The following is a 21,230-nucleotide window of genomic DNA, read 5'->3' on the forward strand; positions in this document are numbered from 1 at the left end:
AAATGCATAAGGAAACTTACAAGAATGTAAGAGTTAGGGAAAAGAGATTGCAAGCACTGCTAACACATCGATGTTTTTCCGACGTTCCGATGGTTAGCATTATCCCACTCCTTGTTGGCGGGGGTTGAGACACAAAGTCCTAACACCACAAATGTCCCGACAACGTAGACCACAAAGAGCCCACAAAATGCATTCCCATATATTCCACCATGGCTTGATACCACTAAGGTCAAAGTCTCACCCGGGGTTGATCTTGAAGGAAATATGCCCTAGAGGCAATAATAAAGTTGTTATTTATATTTCCTTATATCATGATAAATGTTTATTATTCATGCTAGAATTGTATTAAGCGGAAACTTACTACATGTGTGAATACATAGACAAACAGAGTGTCACTAGTTTGCCTCTACTTAACTAGCTCGTTGAATCAATGATGATTATGTTTCCTAACCATAGACATGAGTTGTCATTTGATTAACGGGATCCCATCATTAGAGAATGATCTGATTGACTTGACCCATCCGTTAGCTTAGCACGATGATCGTTTAGTTTGCTGCTATTGCTTTCTCCATAACTTATACATGTTCCTATGACTATGAGATCATGCAACTCCCGAATACCGGAGGAACACTTTGTGTGCTACCAAACGTCACAACGTAACTGGGTGATTATAAAGGTGCTCTATAGGTGTCTCCGATGGTGTTTGTTGAGTTGGCATAGATCGAGATTAGGATTTGTCACTCCGATTGTCGAAGAGGTATCTCTGGGCCCTCTCGGTAATGCACATCACTATAAGCCTTGCAAGCAATGTGACTAATGATTTAGTTGCGGGATGATGCATTACAGAACAAGTAAAGAGACTTGCCGGTAACGAGATTGAACTAGGTATTGAGACACCGACGATCGAATCTCGGGCAAGTAACATACCGATGACAAAGGGAACAACGTATGTTGTTATGCGGTTTGACCGATAAAGATCTTCTTAGAATATGTATGAGCCAATATGAGCATCCAAGTTCCGCTATTGGTTATTAACCGGAGACATGTCTTGGTCATGTCTACATAGTTCTCGAACCCGTAGGGTCCGCACGCTTAACGTTTGGTGACGATCGGTGTTACGAGTTTAGGTGTTTTGATGTACCGAAGATAGTTCGGAGTCCCGAATGTGATCATGGACATGAAGAGGAGTCTCGAAATGGTCGATACATAAAGATTGATATATTGGACGACTATATTCGGACACCGGATGAGTTCCGAGGCTCACCGGATATTTATCAGAGTGTCGGGGGGGTTAACGGAACCCCCGGGGGAACTAATGGGCCAACATGGGCCTTGTGGGAGAGAGAGGAGAGGGCCTAGGGCTGGCCTCCCCCCTTGGGAGTCCGAATTGGACAAGGAGGGGGGCGGCGCCCCCACTTTCCTCCCTCTCTCCCTCTCCTTCATTCCCCCTTCCCCCTTCCTAGTTGGAATAGGAAAAGGGGAGTCCTACTCCTACTAGGAGGAGGACTCCCCCTCTCCTTGGCGCACTCCAAGGCCGGCCGGCCTCCCCCTTGATCCTTTACATACGGGGGCAGGGGGCACCGTAGAACACACAAGTTGATTGTTTCCAGCCGTGTGCGGTGCCCCCCTCCACCATAATCCACCTCGGTCATATCGTAGCAGTGCTTAGGCGAAGCCCTGTTCCGGTAGCATCATCATCGCCGTCATCACGCCGTCGTGCTGACGAAGCTCTCCCTCGAAGCTCTACTGGATCATGAGTTCATGGGACGTCACCGAGCCGAACGTGTGCAGATCGCGGAGGTGTTGTACCTTCGGTGCTAGGATCGGTCGATCGTGAAGACGTACGACTACATCAACCCCGTTGTCATAACGCTTCCGCTTATGGTCTACGAGGGTACGTAGACAACACTCTCCCCTCTCGTTGCTATGCATCACCATGATCTTGCGTGTGCGTAGGATATTTTTTTTGAAATTACTGCGTTCCCCAACAGGTCTTCCACGAAGAAGGCAATTACTGTAACTTATACAAACTTTTCATTCCTTCACATGTTGAAGGCTCTCAAATGACTCATAACCATCTAGGAGGTCCACACCCTCAAAGAGTAACAAACTAAGCAAAATCACTTGGATGAACTTCTCAAAAGATCTTCAATTGACTCTCTCAAGAACACATAAGGTCACTCTCACACACAAAGCTAGCTTGAAGCGATGAGAGATGGAGCACAAAGGCAACGAGTTCAAGAAAGGGAGGAGCATGGCCTTCAATCTCTCAAAGTTCTGCTATGAAAGATGTTTCCAAGTCTCTCCAAAACATGCAATCAACTCAAGGGTTATGGGGATATATTTATATGCAGAGAGAGGGGGCAGAGAGAAGAAATCTAACCATTACTTGAAAAACCTAACTAGCCGGAAAGCTCGGGAAGAAGGACATCGAGGGAGGTGGCATTGTCCTTATTGGATGGTAGAAGAGATTCCCGACGAAGGTGGACATGCTCGGGATGGCTCGTTCGCAGGTGGGCAACAAGGAGTCATGAGTGGCTCCCAGAGCCTACCGCTCCCCGCCATTCTTCGGCTCCCGTGCTCCTCTGGCTCTACCGCCCCTGCCTATGTGTTTCTGGTAAGCTCCTGGATCTAGCGCCCCTCTTCTATCTCTCCCTCTGATACCCTATATCCCCACCGCGCCTAGCGACGCCCGCCAATCGCCACTACAGCTCAACCTCAACCCGATTCTGGCAACCCTGAGGCCTTGCAAATGCATCCCGCTCCGTGGTAGCATCCGTGTGAGTTCTCGCACCTCGCACACATTCCCCTAGCATGTTCCCGCGCTGCTCCGCCATGTTTATTGGTCGCCGACATTCAAATAGCCAGTGGGACCTTGCTAGGTGCATCCCATGCATTAGCCACGGATCACTTGGCCACATATTAATTAATCTAGTAAATCAATTTCAAAATTCTCCTTTTTCTTTTTTAGTTGCCCGTATGTGAGCGACATAGGTGGGGTGGAGGTGTTTTTTATTTTCTTCTTTCTAGGTAGGTCCCATATGTAGTACTCCTACCTTGAGACTTGAGAGGCTTAGAACAACTACAACTGGTCCCCTCAAATTCTCCCCCAAACGGTCTAGGAGGACATCCCAATCACTACCTGACATAAAAGAGAAGAAAAAAAAGTCAGTCAACCGGACCCCCCCCCCCACTTCATCCTCATATGTCCGGGCATTCTGCAAACCCTCATACCCCTCCTATATATGGGAAGGATATGGGATGCCCAGGCGCGGACGGTCAATGTGCCATATAGGATTTGGCCCAGGCCATCTTTTCTTTTTGTAGGATCGAAAGTATGTCTAGAGGGGGGTGATTAGACTACTTGACCAAATAAAAATCTAGCCTTTCCCAATTTTAGTTCTAGGCAAATTTTAGCAACGTAGCACAAGTCAAGCAATCAACCTACACATGCAATTCTAAGAATATGGCAGCGGAAAGTAAAACAATTGCATATGAAGGTAAAGGGAGGAGTTTGGAGTGTGCAAACGCAATTGGAGACACGGAGATTTTTGGCATGGTTCCGATAGGTGGTGCTATCGTACATCCACGTTGATGGAGACTTCAACCCACGAAGGGTAATGGTTGCGCGAGTCCACGGAGGGCTCCACCCACGAAGGGTCCACGAAGAAGCAACCTTGTTTATCCCACCATGGCCGTCGCCCACGAAGGACTTGCCTCACTCGGGTAGATCTTCACGAAGTAGGCGATCTCCTTTCCCTTACAAACTCCTTGGTTCAACTCCACAATCTTGACGGAGGCTCCCAAGTGACACCTAACCAATCTAGGAGACACCACACTCCAAGAGGTAATAAATGGTGTGTTGATGATGAACTCCTTGCTCTTGTGCTTCAAATGATAGTCTCCCCAACACTCAACTCTCTCTCACAGGATTTGAATTTGGTGGAAAGATGATTTGAGTGGAAAGCAAGTTGGGGAAGGCTAGAGATCAAGATTTACGTGGTTCGAGTGGGATATCTTGACCTCAACACAAGTGTAGGTGGTTCACTCTTAGAAAATATATGTTGGAAGTGTAGGCATGTTATGATGGCTCTCTCCATAAATGAAGAGTGGGTGGAGGGGTATAAATAGCCTCCACACAAAATCTAACAGTTACACACAGATCACCAAACTCAGTGGGACCGAATCATGAAACTCAGTCAGACCGATTTAGTTCAAAATGTGAACGTTAGGATTTTCGGTGGGACCGACATGTCAACTCGATGGGACCAATTTTGTTAGGGTTAGGGCATAACGTAATCTCGGTGAGACCGATTACACAAACTCGGTGAGACCGATTCTGGTAATGGACTAACAGAGAGTTGGTCAGGCAAACTCGATGGGACCGATTCGCTCATCTCGGTTGGACCGAAACGTTACGAAAGGGAAATAGAGAGTTTGCATTGTAATCTCGGTGGGACTGATCGCTCATCTCAGTTTGACCGAAACGTTACGAAGGGAAACAGAGAGGTTACAATCCCATCTCGGTGAGACCGAGATCCCTATCGGTGAGACCGGAAATACTAGGGTTTCTGGAGTGGCTATGTTAACTGAACTCGGTGGTGCCGGATAGAAAGTTTCGATGGGGCCGAGTTTGAATTTTGGTTTGGGACATATGTGGATGTGAGAAAGTAGTTGAGGGCTTTTGGAGCATATCACTAAGCACTTTGAGCAAGCAAGCCATTAGGCAACACCTCATCCCCTCTTAATAGTATTGGCTTTTCGTATGGACTCAATGTGATCTTGGATCACTTAAAATGAAAAGATGTAGAGTCCTGAGCTTTGAGCTTCAGCCAATTCTATGTCCTTAGAATTTTGAGGGATCCACTTTTCTCATCCATGCCATGCCAATCACTGAGCTTTCCTGAAATGTTTATCTTTAAGTAGCATTAGCTCAATGAGTTATATGTTGTTAGGAATTACCAAAACCATCCAGGGATAGTTGCACTTTCAATCTCCCCCTTTTTGGTAATTGATGACAACATATAGATCGAAGCTTCGACAAATGATAAATAAGATTAAAAAAACATCATCGCTTTGAGAAGTATGTGATAAGCAAGAGCTCCCCCTAAATTTGTGCATTATTTAAAATTTGCTTTTGAATGCAAATGCACAATCGATTAGGATCATGGGTTACTCTTCCATGTCACATACATCTTGGTGGAGCGCTCAAAATGATAGAGATTAAAAGCATGCACTCATCACCAAGCTAGTGAATAATCAAATAAGGATATAAGAGATGATATTATCCAACAAACATTAAGGATAGCATATGATCAAACACATGATCAACAAGTATCTCACAAGGACAAAAAGTATCTCACACAAGTACTCAATAAAGAAGTTCAACCAAAATAGCAAGAGAGATAAAAAGAACAACTCTCTATCTCTCGAAGCCTATGATCTTGTCGGCGTTCTTGGGAATGGGGGTCCCCAGACTTGCCTCCCTGCGGCCTGCGGCGTGGCTCAAAGGGGGCCCCAGCGCGGCCCATCTTCACCAACACAAACCCAAGACCCTCGCGAGGGGCCAAGCCTCATGGGGCGGACGACGTGGAGCTTCCTCAGGCACGGCCTCGTCAGGCTGGCTCATGAGGAGGCGGAGAGACCAAGGCAGGATGCTTCACGAGGTGCCCGTGACGCAAGCCATGACGACCGAGGGCGCCAGGCGGGTGCCAGCCCGCGCAGTGTCCTCCTTTCCTCTTTGGTGCAAAGGGGGCAAGCACAGCCGCGGAGTACCGAGGCATCAGGCAAAGGTTGCCATTTCGGTGCAACGAGACCAAGACCAGGAGGACTACGAGATGGAGGTCACCGTGGAGCCCAAGACGGCGTCATCACCAGAGCTTTGCGCAGGCGAAGACTACTTTTGTCAGGATAGCTGATACTAGTTGTCCCCCTTCAAATTAGCCCGCCATTGTTGGCTCCCTTCCCGCTCGATATTTGGGAAGAGGACCAGGGCCTGTATAAATAGGGTCAGCCACTCGCAAGAGAGGGAGAGGAGAAAAAAGAGGGAAGAGAAGGGGGTTCGAAGGAAGAGGCTCTTTAGAGAGGGGTTTCGATCAGAAAGAGAGAGAGAGAGAAAGGTGACTGAACTCCTCCCAGCAGTTCATTGCCCCAGCCAAGAACAGACCCTCGCGAGGTTGTTCTTCCTTGTGTTGTTCATCATCATCAGCCCAAGAGGCAATCCACCACACCACACACTGGAGTAGGGAATTACACCACAACGGTGGCCCGAACCAGTATAAACCCTGTGTCTCTTGTGTTGTTCTTTCCTTAGATTAGATCCTAACAAGGCGGAGGGGTGCAGGTAGGTAGGAGGCAAAATCTCCGTGCGCACCCCAGTGTTCGAACCTCAGGGGTCTGGCGGAACCCGAAATCCGACATTTGGCGCGCCAGGTAGGGGTGCGCCAGGATTCGTCTTCCACCACCCTGTTCTCCTTCGACCATCACGCCCATGTCTGACGCTCGTCGGTCCCGCGCCGAGCACCGGGCCGCGCTCGCTTCCCGCGTCACCCAGACGGCCCCTGTCGGCGGGCATCCTCGCCGTTCCCCGTCACCTGCCGTCAACGTCGCCACCGGCCCGGCGGGGGACGAGCAGCAAGCATCGTCCCAGCATCCGTCCGTGCGGCAAGACGGCTGCACCGCAACTCCCTTGCTCACCCCAGCTGGTTCTTCGTCCCGCGCGCTCCGCGTGCCCATGGAGGCTCGGGCTGCACTCATCGCGGCAAACGAGCTCCTGCGCTACCGTCCCATCGACGACGTCTACGAAGAATGGCTCGACCGCGTCACCGAGCTCATCCGCGCCGCAGGGGGCTCTCCTGCGCCGTCCGTTCCGCTGCACCGCACCCTGCCCCGCGCGGGCGATGAAGCTCCGGCGGCGCCCCGGCCTCCTCCTCCTCAGGACGGCGCCATGGCTCCAAGGCGCGTGGCCCCTGGGCGGAACCCGTCCGTCAGGTGCCAGCGCGGCAAGAGCAGAGCTGTCAAGAAGTCCCTCGCCCGCAAGAAGCTTCTCGAGCGCTCCCTGCTCCAGCACGTCGCGACCATGCTCCTGCTCCCGCGCGTCAATACCCCGCGCTGCTCCCAGCTGCAGCGCGTGGGGACATGCAAGACCAAGCTCCCCATCATCCAAGGCCTCCCGTGGCCACAGCAGGCTGACACGCCTTCACCGCCGAGCTACGCAGCGTCGCGTGGCCCGGCAAGTTCAAGCTGGACTTGACTCCTCGCTACGACGGCACGGCTGACCCTGCGGAGTTCCTCCAGCTCTACGAGCTGGGCATCGAAGGTGCCAACGGAGACGAGAAGGTCATGGCGAACTAGTTCCCCATGGCACTCAAGGACGGGGCCCGCACCTGGCTCCTGAACCTGGCTCCAGGCATAATCTCCTCCTGGGACGAGATGCGCACCCGCTTCATCGCCAACTTCTAGGGCACTCGCGACCGGCCACCCGCCGTGAGCGACATGTGCCGCACCAAGCAACAGCCCGGGGAGACCCTGCAGAAGTACATCCAGTGCTTCAACAATGCATGCCTCAAGATTCCCAAGGTGACTGAGGAGGCCATCATCTCGGCCTCCTCCGACGGCGTGCGCGACGTCAAGATGAAGGAGCTGGCGATGCATGAAGACCTGTGCACTTCCTTGGAGTTGTTCAACCTGGAAACCAAGTGTGCCAGGGCCGAGGAAGGGCGTCTCTCCCTCCTCGAGCTGCCTGCCGCAGACCCAGAAGAGAAGAAGCCCAAGGCCAAGGATGTGAAGTGCAAGGGGGCTGCCGTGCTCGCGGCAGAACCAGACACCAAGCGGGGCAGAGATCAGCCCGAACCTTCCAAGGGCAGCCGGTACTGTGTGTACCACGACCTCCACACCCACAACACCAACGAATGTCAAGAGCTCCGAGCCGTGCGAGAAGGAAGGATCGGCCATCGCCCTGACTGCGGTGACCGGGGCTACGGTCGAGGAGGAGGAAGGAATGCAAGACGCTGGGAAGACCGTGGCCCACGCCAAGGATGGCGCGATCAACCTCGCGAGGATCGCTGGCAAGACCCGCCTCGCGAGGGAGGCTGGAGGGATCAGACTCGCGAGGGAGACTGGAGGGATCAGCCTCGCGAGGATCGCCCGCAAGGCAACGCAGGCCTCCCACTGCTGCCGCCGCAGCCAAGGAGAAACGAGGACCGCCACCAGGACGAGGGGGCTGGGGGCTTCCAGGAGCCGCGCGCGATCGCCTACATCCTGGGCGGGGCACAAGCCCCAGCCTCTCAGCGCATCTTCAAGCAGTTCGCCCGCAAAGTGAACACGGTCCTCCCCAGGCTCGAAGCCACGCGCCCTCTCAGGTGGTCGGCGTGCGCCATCACGTTCAGCTCAGCAGATTAGCTCAAGTGTGCGGCTACAGCCGGAGTCCTCCCGATGCTTTGTTCCCCAATCGTCAACAACGTGGTGGTCACCAAGACCCTCATCGATGGCGGGGCAGGGCTCAACGTCCTGTCCGTGGAGACATTCAACAACCTCTAAGTGCCCTACAGCCAGCTTCAGCCAACCAAGCCTTTCTTCGGTATCACCGACGGCTCCACGGTCCCGATTGGGCAAGTCCGCCTCCCTGTCACCTTCGGGGCACGCGACAACTACCGCACCGGGCTCATCGACTTCGACGTCGCTCACATTCGCCTGCCGTACAACGCCATCCTTGGGTACCCAGCGCTGGCCAAGTTCATGGTCGTAACTCACCACGGCTACAACGTCCTCAAGATGCCAGGAAGCGGCGGAGTCATCACGGTGCCCTGTGAAGAGAAGGATGCGGTGTGTTCTCTGGAAAGAGCCTTTCCGGCCGCGTCACTGGAAGACCCGGATCGTGGAAGCAGGAGGCCTCCCGAGACCGCCCCTAAGAAGAAGAAGACATCGTCCGGCCCGACCACTCAGGAGGCAGGCCCCTCTGGGCCCGCGCCTGCCCAGGGGGAACCTCCTTCCATCGCATAGGAAAGCGCGCCCGGCGCCCTCCTCAGGCAGGGCTCGGGGGCTCTCCCCTGGAGGGCCACCGACCTAGCTAGGGTCACGAGGGAGGCGCTTGGGCACCACATGGAGGCGTGTTTCGAAGCACGTTTCCCTCAAGAAGGAGCAAGGCAAGGAGATCCAGACCCTCAGGAGTTCGTCAGCAAGGCCATTCAGGAGCTACAGGAGTCAAGAGTCATGAAAGGCGGCCGCTGCCTACCAGCAGTGGCTCCCCATCCAGGCGAGGATGGTGGGCTGCGCGTCTGCATCGACATACCAGGGCTCAACCGAGTCGCCTCTCTGGAGCGCCTCTGGCCCTCGCGAGTGGGGCACTGCAGAGGCCCACCCCACAGCTACATTCGCATGCCTTACGGCTTGCCGAGCGCGGCTGACACGTACCAGCGCCTCATGAGGGGCATCACGGAGGCACGAGAGGCCAGGCGTTCCACAGCCCTGGCAGGGATGGAGATGGCCCGCGAGGAGCCGCCAGCGCCTCCGGAGCCTCCCGAGGCCCCTGGGCCTGGGGGCTCGTGAGGATCGGCTCCCGCAGCCCACCGAGCCTGCTACACCAATGCTCCTTCGTCCTCAACATCATTAGGTGACATCTTTCGAGTTTTATTTCCAGCTGGGAGCGCCCCCCCAGGGCTGCATTATTCCCAGGCCGCGTGGGTCCGTCCCTGCGGCGTGTATCCCTTTTTTATTCCATGTTGTTAGCTTACCTTGTTGGGGGCGCCCCTCGGGCTGCATGATCCCCAAACCGCTCGGGCTAGGCCCAACGGCATGTATCCCATTTGCGTTTATTTTCGATTATGTGTTAGACCCACCATGCTTGATTATTTGATGCCGGTCCACGGAACCTCTTCTTCTCCATGCCGACCACTTGCACGTTAAAGGGGGGGTACCTGAGCATCGCGACTCAGGGCTCTTACTGGCTCCCCAGCCCTCACCCTCTGGCCTTGTCCATGGCATCGTGACCTGGCATACCAGCGACGGCTGAGACCAGCTCGAGGGCCCGGACCCGAGGACGTAGAGTGCCGACATCTAACCAAATTTGCAGGGACACATCACAAGATAAGGCCCAGTGCCAGGCGCAACCCGCCTAGAGGTAGGGCCCCGTGAGTCCCGCGCTGGCTCACGGGTGCCCAGATACACCTCGCCAAGCCCTACCGTGCCAGCCACGTGTCAGGGCGGGGCTGTACACGCCCCGGGGGCTCCTCCCGGAGGGGGGCCCCCTCCCACGTACCAGTGGAAGCACCATGCTTCGTGCTGGCTGACGACACTGCCGAGGAGCGGCTATGCCCGCACACATACGGTAGCGCTATGCTCCGTGCTGGTGATAAACAACTGAGGGTGGCCCCCGGGCCACACCAACCTCAGGGAGCCCAGAGCTTAGTGTCTAGCCTCATCGTAACGCCTCCCCTCGGGAGTGCCGCGCGAGGGGGCTGGGCACGGGGGCTGCGCCTGGGTCACACCCAGACGCACGCCGCCCAGCTAGGTCCCCCGGGCCTGGTTCATCGCGCGTCTCTCCCCGAGCGGAGCCAAGGTACGAAGGCCGTTTGAGCGTCAAGGGGGACTCCTGGGCATCGCGACTCAGGAGCCTAACTGGTCACGTAGCCCCTCACTCCGTGGCCCCGTCCTGGTTTCCGGTCGGGACCAACGCTGGGTGAGGCACGCGCGCGGCCGGGCTCTGCAGACGTAGAACGGTAGATCCACCCGCATCACACCTCCCTACTTGTTGTTCGTGCGCCAAGGGGGACTCCTGAGCATCGCGACTCAGGAGCCTAACTTGTCACGTGGCCCTTCACTCCTTGGCCCCGTCCTGGTTTTCGGTCGGGACCAACACTGGGTGAGGCATGCGCGGGGCCGGGCTCTGCCAGCGTAGAACATAAGCAAGTAGGAAGGAAAAGCGCAAATTTCAAGGAATTCAAAAGCAAATATTACAGTCCACACTGTTATCTCAATGCCAAACACAAGTTTAAACGCCTCCCCGAGGCATGATACATGTGCAGGAATTAAAGGCAGGACAGGAGCCGCGACGGAGTCACTTGTCGGAGGTGGAGCAGCGCGGATTGGGTACGCCTCACGGAGCGGTGGGGTCAGCAGCGCCTTGCTTCGGCTTGGTGCTGAAGGCCCGAAACTTCCTCAGCAGGGCCCCTGCGCGACCCTTCACGGCCTCGGCAGCGGCAGCGGCACGCTCGCCACTCACTGGCTCCAGCAGGCTGTCGAGGTCGACACCGGGATCGCGAAGGTAGATGTGGGTGAGGACCCGCGTCAGTGCTGCAGAAGACAGGACACGCGCCTCGGCCTCGGCCGTGGGGCCAAGGCCCAGGGCGACATCTTCAAGAGCGTGAACCAGGAAGGGAAGCAGCTTGGCGGGGCCATCCTCGGCGCCAGCCAGTGGGCTCTCCAGGCCGCTGTCGTAAAGCGTTCTCAATGAGGAGCGAGCCCTCGCCTCCATCTCCATGAAGGCCACGCGGTCCTCGGCAAGAACCAGGGCCTCGTTGTCCAGCTTGGCCTTCCTCGCCCCCAACTCCTGCTCCAGCGCGCCTAGGCGGTCGCGGCGTTTCCTGAGATTGACCTCCCTCTCCTTGACAGCCGCCTCGCGAGCCTTCATGCCTTCTTCCTGCTCTTGGCGAAGGCGGACCTCGTTCACGAGCTGGTCCCGCAAATCTTGCAGTTCGCCCTCCAGCGCCTTGCAACGTCCACGAACGTCGACCACCTCCCCTAGGGCTGCGTCACGAGCAGCCTTCGCCTCAAGGATGGCCTGCTTCTCCTCGTCGCATGCCGTCGAGGCCTGGACCAGCGCCGTCCAAATCGAAGCGTCGGAGCGAACCCATCCTGAAGCCAGCTCCAAGCGCCCGGCCACCAAGCGGGGGTCGGCGCCAAAAAGATCCTGCCGCAGTCGGTCCAGCTCAGCAACAGCACGATCCAGAACGGCAGAAGGAGTCGGAGAGACAGCAGCCGGTGGAGTAGGAGGAGAAGGCGGCAGCGCGGCCACAGCATCCTGAGGCGGAGTCTGCCGCGCCCCGACAGCTGTAGTGGCGGCGGCAGGCAAGAGCACCTCGGGAGCCACTTGGGCCGTGGGGGCTGAGCTCGCCCCAGCCGGCTTAGCCAAGCCTCGCGAGGACGATCGGGCAGGGGAAGCCTGTGCGTCGCGGTCACCCTCCTTCGCGGGCAGAGGCGCTGCCACGGATGGAACCTCGGGAGCTCCCTTCGGCTTCTTTGCTGCGGGCGCCAGCCTATCCAAGAGATGCGGACGTCAAGCCTCAGAAGCAGAGCAAGAAATAAAGGCAAGAATCGAATGCTTACGGGTCCTCGCCAGTGAGCTCAAGCGGCCTCCGGCCAAATTTGAAGCCTGAAAGCCGGCTGGAAGGATCAACCTCGGGATGCTTGGAGGTGGAAGGTGCGTCTGCGGTCCGCCCCGGGGCCGGGGCAGACCCATGGGAGATCAGCCCGGTCCTGTCCTTCTTCGGGATCGGGGGCGAGCTCCCGCCGTCCTGCTCGTCGTTGTCCTCCTCGTCGTCTTCGTCGTCATCCTCGTCGTCATCGCTCGGAGAGAGGCGGAGAACGCGGGACCTGCGCCGGGGGAGGGGAGCCCTCGACTCTCCGTCAGTCGCCTCGGAGTCAGGCCCTTTTCCCCGCTCCCCTCCTTCCTCCTCTTCGCTGGAGTCGTCGGAGGGCACGTCCACCGATTCCTTGGGAGTTTCCACGGGCACGGGCCCATCCCCGTTGAAGACGGGCATGGACTCCACTACCTGCTCCCAGTCGTCGCGGAGGAACAAGGGCGTAGGAGCGCCCGCCAACCTCACCACGTCGCCCCCGACCAGAGATTGGAGGACCGCAGCCAGATCTCCGTCGGCTAAGGCCGCAGGGCTCGGATGGGGCCTCCACATCGGAAATGAGTACTGCCGAAGCGGAGCCAGCTGGTGCTCCAGGAATTCCCTCAGCAGCGACGCGCCGGTCAGCTTCGTCGCCGCCATATTGGCCGGCCTCAGATCCGCGTCCATCTTCTCCAACATCAGCTTCGCGCGGGGGTCCGTGAGCTCCGCTCGACCCCAATCGCTGGAGCTCGTGGGCTGCTCCGTGGGCAAGATCAGCCGAGGGTGGATGCGCCCAGCATCCACCAAGACCCACTTGCTCCTGAAGCCCTCAATCCTTTTCCCGGGGTTCGAAATGGCAATGGCGCCACCGTACGCGACAAAGCTCGCGCACGCGGAAGCAGTACCATGAGAGGTCCGGAGGTAGAAGTAGTGGCGCAGCAAGGCCACTGAGGGCTGCACCCCTACGTGAGCCTCGCAGTAATAGGCGAAGATTGCCAGGAGAAGGACGGAGTTGGGGTGGAGATGCAGGGCTTGCAACTTATAGTGGCGGAGGACAGAGAAGAAGAACTCGAAGAAGGGAGGCACCAGGCCAGCAGCAATGGCACTTACGAAGAGCGGATAGAAGGTGCTTCCTTGACCCTCAGGGGTGGCGGAGCCGGCTTTAAACACCTTCGCCCCATTGTTGCCCCGCGCCGTCGCCATCCGGCGCAACCGGGCAAAGCTCGCCTCCGACACGTTCGGCGGGTCCAGGGCAGACGAGTACCAAGCTACGGCCGGGGGCTGACGAGGCGCCATGACTTCCTAGGTCACACGGTCGGAGTGGATCTGGAAATTTTGGAGGAAGGAAGGAGAGGCGCAAGAAAGGGGATCTGAGCAGCAACCGGGGAAAGCAAGAAGCAAAGCCTAGGTGGATGCCGCTCCTTTATCAACTCGCGCGGTTGCTAAGGCGCCCACGTCCAATCAACCGCCACGCGGCGCCCAAGGCCGCAGGCTGTTAGGGCACGCGGCGCTTCACTCTTGCCCTTCCGCCTCCCTGCACGGCCAAGCCCGGGCGTGCCTTGGGCCCCGGGGCTACTGTCGGTGTTCTGGGAATGGGGGTCCCAGACTTGCCTTCCTGCAGCGTGGATCAAAGGGGGGCCCAGCACGACCCATCTTCACCAACACAAACCCAAGACCCTCGCGAGGGGCCAAGCCTCGCGGGGCGGACGACGCGGAGCTTCCTCAGGCACGGCCTCGTCAGGCTGGCTCACGAGGAGGCGGAGAGACCAAGGCAGGATGCCTCACGAGGTGCTCGTGACGCAAGCCATGACGACCGAGGGCGCCAGGCGGGTGCCAGCCCACGCTGTGTCCTCCTTTCCTCTTTGGTGTAAAGGGGGCAAGCGCAGCCGCGGAGTACCGAGGCATCAGGCAAAGGTTGCCATTTCGGTGCAACGAGACCAAGACCAGGAGGACTACGAGACGGAGGTCACCGTGGAGCCCAAGACGGCGTCATCACTAGAGCTTTGCGCAGGCGAAGACTACTTTTGTCAGGATAGCTGATACTAGCTGTCCCCCTTCAAATTAGCCCGCCATTGTTGGCTCCCTTCCCGCTCGATATTTGGGAAGAGGACCAGGGCCTGTATAAATAGGGTCAGCCACTCGCAAGAGAGGGAGAGGAGAAAAAAGAGGGAAGAGAGGGGGGTTCGAAGGAAGAGGCTCTTTAGAGAGGGGTTTCGATCAGAAAGAGAGAGAGAGAGAAAGGTGACTGAACTCCTCCCAGCAGTTCATCGCCCCAGCCAAGAACAGACCCTCGTGAGGCTGTTCTTCCTTGTATTGTTCATCATCATTAGCCCAAGAGGCAATCCACCACACCACACACTGGAGTAGGGTATTACACCACAACGGTGGCCCGAACCAGTATAAACCATGTGTCTCTTGTGTTTTTCTTTCCTTAGTTTAGATCCTAGCAAGGTGGAGGGGTGCAGGTAGGTAGGAGGCGAAATCTCCGCGCGCACCCCAGTGTTCGAACCTCAAGGGTCTGCCGGAACCCGAAATCCGACAGATCTATATACTTTTCTCCCCCTTTGGAAACAAGTTACCAAAAAGTTCAAAAATGCATAGTGCTAAACGACTCTCGGGCTTGATTTTCGGGAGGTGGTGTAGAGAGAAATCCAAGGATGAAGGCTTTCGATGAAGTAGTTGGAGTTGATGGAGTGGCTGCTGGAGGTGGCACTGGAGCTGTGGCTGCTGGTGCTGACACTGAAGCTCGAGCATCTGAGACTGGCACTACAGCAGACCTTGGACCTCATGGCACACGCTTGAAAGCATCAGTAGTTGACTTGCCCTTCTTCTCCTCTGCTTCCTCCTGAAGTTGCTCAACTGCAGTCTGAATCTCAGTCACCTTCAGATCAAGATCATAGAATTTTGTTTCCACAATCCTCTCCAGGCTCTCCTGATTTTGAGTCAGGGTGGCCAAGCCCTTCTCAATCCTCAGTGTAGCTTGAATCAGATATCCAAGTTGATCTTGCTTGCTCTTCAGGAAAACCTGAGATGCCGCTTCAGCAGTTGGCATCCTTGCAGCTTTCTCTGCCCTTGCCTTCTCTCTCTTCTCATGTGCTTGCACAGATGATGGATCTTCCTCAGTCATTACAACATTATTGTCTTCAAAATCAGGGTAGATGGGCAGGTGCTCCTTATCCAAAAGATACTTGCCTGTGCCCATCTTTGAGTTGATGAGCTCCTAAATTTGTGGGGCATACCCACAACTCCTCTTCTAATCAGCTGTTGTCCTTTTGATTGTCTCCATAATCAGACTCATGACTTTAAATTTTTGAGGCACATCAAACAAATGTAGCAAGTTGATGGCATGTCCTCTGATCATCTTGTGATCACCTAACTTGGGTAGTAGTGTGTGTCTGAGGATCCAATTTTTAGTAGGCAGACCAGACAACAAGTAGTGGACAGATCCAAACTTGTGAGTATCCAAAGCAGCATCTGGGATCTCTTTGTACATGTTGGCCATTGTGTTGTGGTCTTTCTTATTCTCATCATATACATCCAAGTCATCTTCATGCTCTGCAGGGGCATTGATCAACTGAGCCCATCATCAACAGAAGATTGGTACCTGGTACCCTCAGACATCCAAATGATCTTCCCATCTGGATAGAAATAGGCAGTGGAGTAGAACTGCATGATCAACTCATCATTCCACTTGGTGAGCTTCTGGGCCACAAAGGTATCAACTCCACATGCCCTGAAGCTGTCATAGACACCTGGATAGTTATCCTCATTCTCCTTGATGTACTACCAGTCAACCCATCTCATTTCACACACAATGGGCTTCTTGTCAAGCAGGATTGTCTCATAAAAGTCTTGCATTTCCTTGGTGTGAAATTTGTAGTCCACAATAGTCCTCCTCCTGACAGCATATGGATCGGATTGTCTCCATAACCTCAGTCCTGCATCCTTCCTGATGTGCATGTCTTCTGCCACAGGGTGAGTATCATTATGGTTAGGAATTTTGGGCTTCAAATTCCGCAGAACATGGGATTCATCATCCTCTTCTTCAGTAGCTTCAGGCACTGGGGCCTTGTTTTTCTCCTCGGCAGGAATGTTTCTAGTGCTTCTCTTGGGTTTAGGCTTCTGAGCTGGAGCAGTAGCCTTGGGAGCAGCTTTGGGCTTAGATGGAGAAGCCCCTGATCTGATTGCATCTCCCATGAGCTTTTGTGCTTTGGGTGCTGGTGCAACATCCTCTTCCTCTTCATATGAGCCTCTCATTATTGATGATCTGCCAAGCACTCTGGCAGTGGTCTTCTTGACCCTTTCCTTCCTTTTCTTCCCTTCTCCAACTGCCTCTTCAGTTGGCTTGGAGGTTTCAGCAGTGGATGCTCTGGCCTTAGACATAGGAACTCTCTTTGCTGGTGCCTTTTTATGCATCCCTGGCTTAACTGTAGCAGCTGAGCCATACTCCTTTTTCAGCACCTTTTTCTTTGAAGTGGCCTCATCCTCAACAGCCACATAATCTTCATCCTCTGAATCAGAAGTTCTCTTCTTCCTTGTTCTGGTTGTTGCCTTTGGAAAGTTACTTAGAGTGCTCCTGCTTCCATCATCAGAAGAGCTGGAGGGACTAGTGCCCTCACTCATCTGGACCTGTTCTTCAGATTTGTTCTGGCTGTCACTTTGGTCAGACATCTTATAGGCAAACTGTCAGCAGACCCTGTGAATAGATTATAGATGAGGTAGAGAAGATGAGCATCACAAAGTAAAGGAGTTTTGCAAAACAATTGAGTCAAAAAGGTTAGTTTTAGTTCTCTACAGAAGTGATCTCGAAGACTCGGTGATACCGAAGCAACACTTGGAACCTAAACTAGTGAACTCGGTAGGGCCGAGTCACAGTTCGTGGCACCGAGATTGCTAGGGTTTCACAGAGTCCTAAACTCGGTCACACTGATTTGCGCGTTTCGGTCAGACCGAAGAGCGCATGTGCAATGGCCAAGGCCGAATCGGTGAGACCGATTTCTGTAGTTCGGTCGGTCCAAGATGAGCTCTATGGAGAGCTAACCCTAAAATTTTCGAATCAATCTAGACCTAGGGAAGTTTTAGCTGGATGGATGAATCTCAGTCGTGGCAAGAAACATGGCATTGTCCTCGTGCTAGGAATCGGAGTGAAAAAGACAGCACAAGGGATCGAACACTTACCCTAATGCGGCGGGTGTTCGCTACGGCGGCAAAGGTGGAGCAGATTGCCGTTGACGGCGGTGGAGACCAGCAGTGGGAGGTCACTGGCGGCAAGAAGACGATCCGGAGACCCGAAGAGGCAGAGTAGGTTATGCACGGGCGAAGGGTTTCGGAAAAATTTCCAAAATTTGGCCCGTCGGTATATATAACCTGACCCTGTCAGTGTGACCGAGTGGAACAACTTGGTGGCACCGAGATGCAAAACTGCAGGCAGTTACTGCAACTCGGTGTGACTGAAAGGTTCTAATCGGTTGCACCGAGATTGAAAACCTAGATCAACTAAGTGATCTCAGTAGGACCGAAAAGGATGAATCGGTCAAACTGAAATACACAAAGAGGTTTTGGAAGTTTAAGTCTATGACGAATCGGGAACTCCGAGTGCTCCTCACACAGAGTGGTTCGAATCTGACTTGATCAAACTTTGTGATGTAGCATGAATAGAGTTTGAGACGAGAAAAGCATAGATAGCTAGAGGGAGTTCTTAGGCATTCTTGTCCATCCATTTGGCAGAAGAGAAAAAACCAAACAATCAAAGCAACAAATGGATGTCCTCGAATGAGACAAATATGCATTCAACATGCTCACACAATTAAAATGGCAAATGAAATATGTGACGAAGCATGCACAAACACTCTAGCATCTATCAAGCAATTGGCGATGACAAGGTCATCTATATATGAGTATATTGACTTAGGAGTCAAACGAGAACATTTGATCATAGGCCATACTCATTGTTTAAGCACAAGTGGGGTTACCACTTTTACATAGATCAATGTTGTACTCACACCATTAGAGTTGCTTTAACTCAATTAATTAGAGTAAAGCTCCCCCTAGATGTGATATCCCCCCCTAAGAGGGATCAATTAACCTTGGGTTTTGTTGATGATGACTTCATGTAGGTGTTGAAGATGTGGATGCTCAATGTTGATGTAGATCTTCGGAGCAATCCTTTGGAGTGAGTTGCACTTTCAATACCTAATGGGTTAGTCTCACAAGGAACAAACAAGGATATCCATAGACATAGAGTGATGTGTACACAAGATGATGTCCATGGAAGCATTAGGTTACCTTGTCCCTTGTCTTACCAACAAGAGGGTTTGTGACTCCTTGAACTAGTGCAAGATATGGAAGTTGTTTGCACTTGTCCTCGCCAAAATGATATGAGTGAAGTATGTTGGCGGAGTCACCCTCAAGAACTCTCTAGTTCTTCTTCTTCGGGATCCACACCATCTTGATGTGAATCCTTGGAGTTGTAGTCGTACTTGATGAAGTAGAACTTGACGTAGTCTTGGGAACCCACTTGACCAAGGCCTTGGGTGCTTCCTCGATTGCATCAATCTCCTCTTGAAACTTGTCCTTGCCTTTTTTCTTGTGGTCTTGTGGTGGAAGATCATCTTGAGATTGTGTTCCTTTAAAAGAACTAGGTCATACTTCTCTTGTTGAGGAACAAACTTCGTCTTGGGGTATTGATCTTCTTCCCACTCAACTCCATTAGCATTAAACTTTCGTTCAAAACCAACACCTTGATTCTTCTAGTGTCTTCCTTGCTTGCGTACAATTTCCTCAAATTGCTTACTTCTGGCAAGGCTCTTGTAAACACCTTTCTCTATAATTCCCTTCAATAAGCTATTTTCTTGCTCAGGTGTAACTTGGCTAAGAAAATTATTAGTGGAATCAAGAGAGCTACTAGAAGCAACAACATTGGATTTAGCATGATTGTTGTTACTACTAGACGAAGAATCTTTCTTGTTTTTGTTGCTAGATTTAACTTGTGGCATGTAAGTAGACAAGAGTAAACGCTTGGCAATATAAGAAGAACTTTTCTTGTGAAGATCATCATTGATTGCCTTTAAAAATTCATGTTGTTGCTCAAGGTTGAGCTTTTCAAAGCGTAGCTTATCATGAGTCTTTAAAAGTTCTCGATGATCTTCCAAGGTAGTTTCATGAGTTAACTTAAGAGTGTTTAGTTCTTTAGTTAGACGCTCAATCTCCTTCTTATTATCGTCATTCGTTTTATCTTGATTATCATGATTAATAGCAAGCTCATCATAGTTTTCATAACTAGAGTTGTCAACAAGTAAATCATCATCTCCTAGCAAGTCATCTTCATCACTATTGAAATCAACATACTCGGGGTGTGTTACCTTTGGACTTTTAGCCATGAAGCATCTCCAAATTCCTTCATTTGGTGAGTCAAATATGTCGAAGGAGTTGGTTGTCACAAGTGCTAGTCCGGCAACACCTTCATCTTGAGTATATTCGGAGTCGGAGTGATAACTTTTTTCGGAGTGATTGTCGGAGTCGGAACCGGATACCCACTCACCAACATGAGCTTGATGTCTTGTTTTTGTGTAGCTCCTTGATGACTTGTCCTTCCTTTCCGAGTCCTTGCTTCTCCGAGAGGGTCTTCGTTCATAATGATCATCTCTACTCCTTCTCTTGGGAGAATCTTCTCTGTAGGGGGCCATACATTCATTGGAGTAGTGTCCAGGTCTTCCACAATTGTAGGACCTTGACTTGGAACTTCTTTCATTGCTTCTACTCTTGTAGAACTTGTTGAAGTTCTTCACCATTAGACTCAATTCTTCATTGAAGGTTTGCTTCTCACTTGATGATGTGGGAGCATCACACATGGCTTTGTAAGCACCACTTGACTTGTTGTGAAGCTCTTCCTTATCCTTGAGTGACATCTCATGAGCAACAATTCTTCCAATAACTTCCGCTGGCTTGAGATCTTTGTAATTGGGCATCATTTGGATCAATGTGCACACGGTATCATATTTTCCATCCAAGGCTCTTAGGATCTTCTTGATGATGAATCTATCGGTCATCTCTTCACTTCTTAAGACGGCAATCTCATTTGTGATGAGAGCAAGCCTAGAGTACATTTCAGCGACGCCTTCACCATCCTTCATTTTGAACTTGCCAAGCTCACTTTGAAGCACATCCAATTTGGATTCCTTGACAGATTCGGTACCTTCGTGCATATCAATCAAAGTATCCCAAATTTCCTTTGCATTCTCAAGACGGCTGATTTTGTTGAATTCTTTGGGGCATAATCCGTTGAAGAGAATATCACAAGCTTGAGCATTGTATTGTAGCATCTTCAACTCTTCCGCGGTAGCTTCACGGTTTGGTTCTCTCCCATCGAAGAATTCACCTTGCAAGCCAATGCACACAATAGCCCAAACGGCGGGGTTATGTCCAAGAATATGCATTTTCATCTTATGCTTCCAACTAGCAAAATTTGTACCATCAAAGTAAGGACCTCTATGGTGGTAATTTCCCTCGCTAGACGCCATACTCTCCTAGGTTGTGAAACCAAGGCTAAGACCACCAAAATCTATGGAAATCAAATCAAATGGAGACCAAAGCTCTGATACTATTTGTAGGATCGAAAGTATGTCTAGAGGGGGGTGATTAGACTACTTGACCAAATAAAAATCTAGCCTTTTCCCAATTTTAGTTCTAGGCAGATTTTAGCAATGTAGCACACGTCAAGCAATCAACCTACACATGCAATTCTAAGAGCATAGCAGTGGAAAGTAAAACAATTGCATATGAAGGTAAATGGAGGAGTTTGGAGTGTGCAAACGCAATTGGAGACACAGAGATTTTTGGCATGGTTCCGACAGGTGGTGCTATCGTACATCCACGTTGATGGAGACTTCAACCCATGAA

This window comes from Triticum urartu, chromosome 2A (assembly GCF_056163025.1).
Source record: "Triticum urartu cultivar PI428250 chromosome 2A, HENAU_Tu73, whole genome shotgun sequence".
NCBI classification, from domain to species: Eukaryota; Viridiplantae; Streptophyta; class Magnoliopsida; order Poales; family Poaceae; genus Triticum; species Triticum urartu.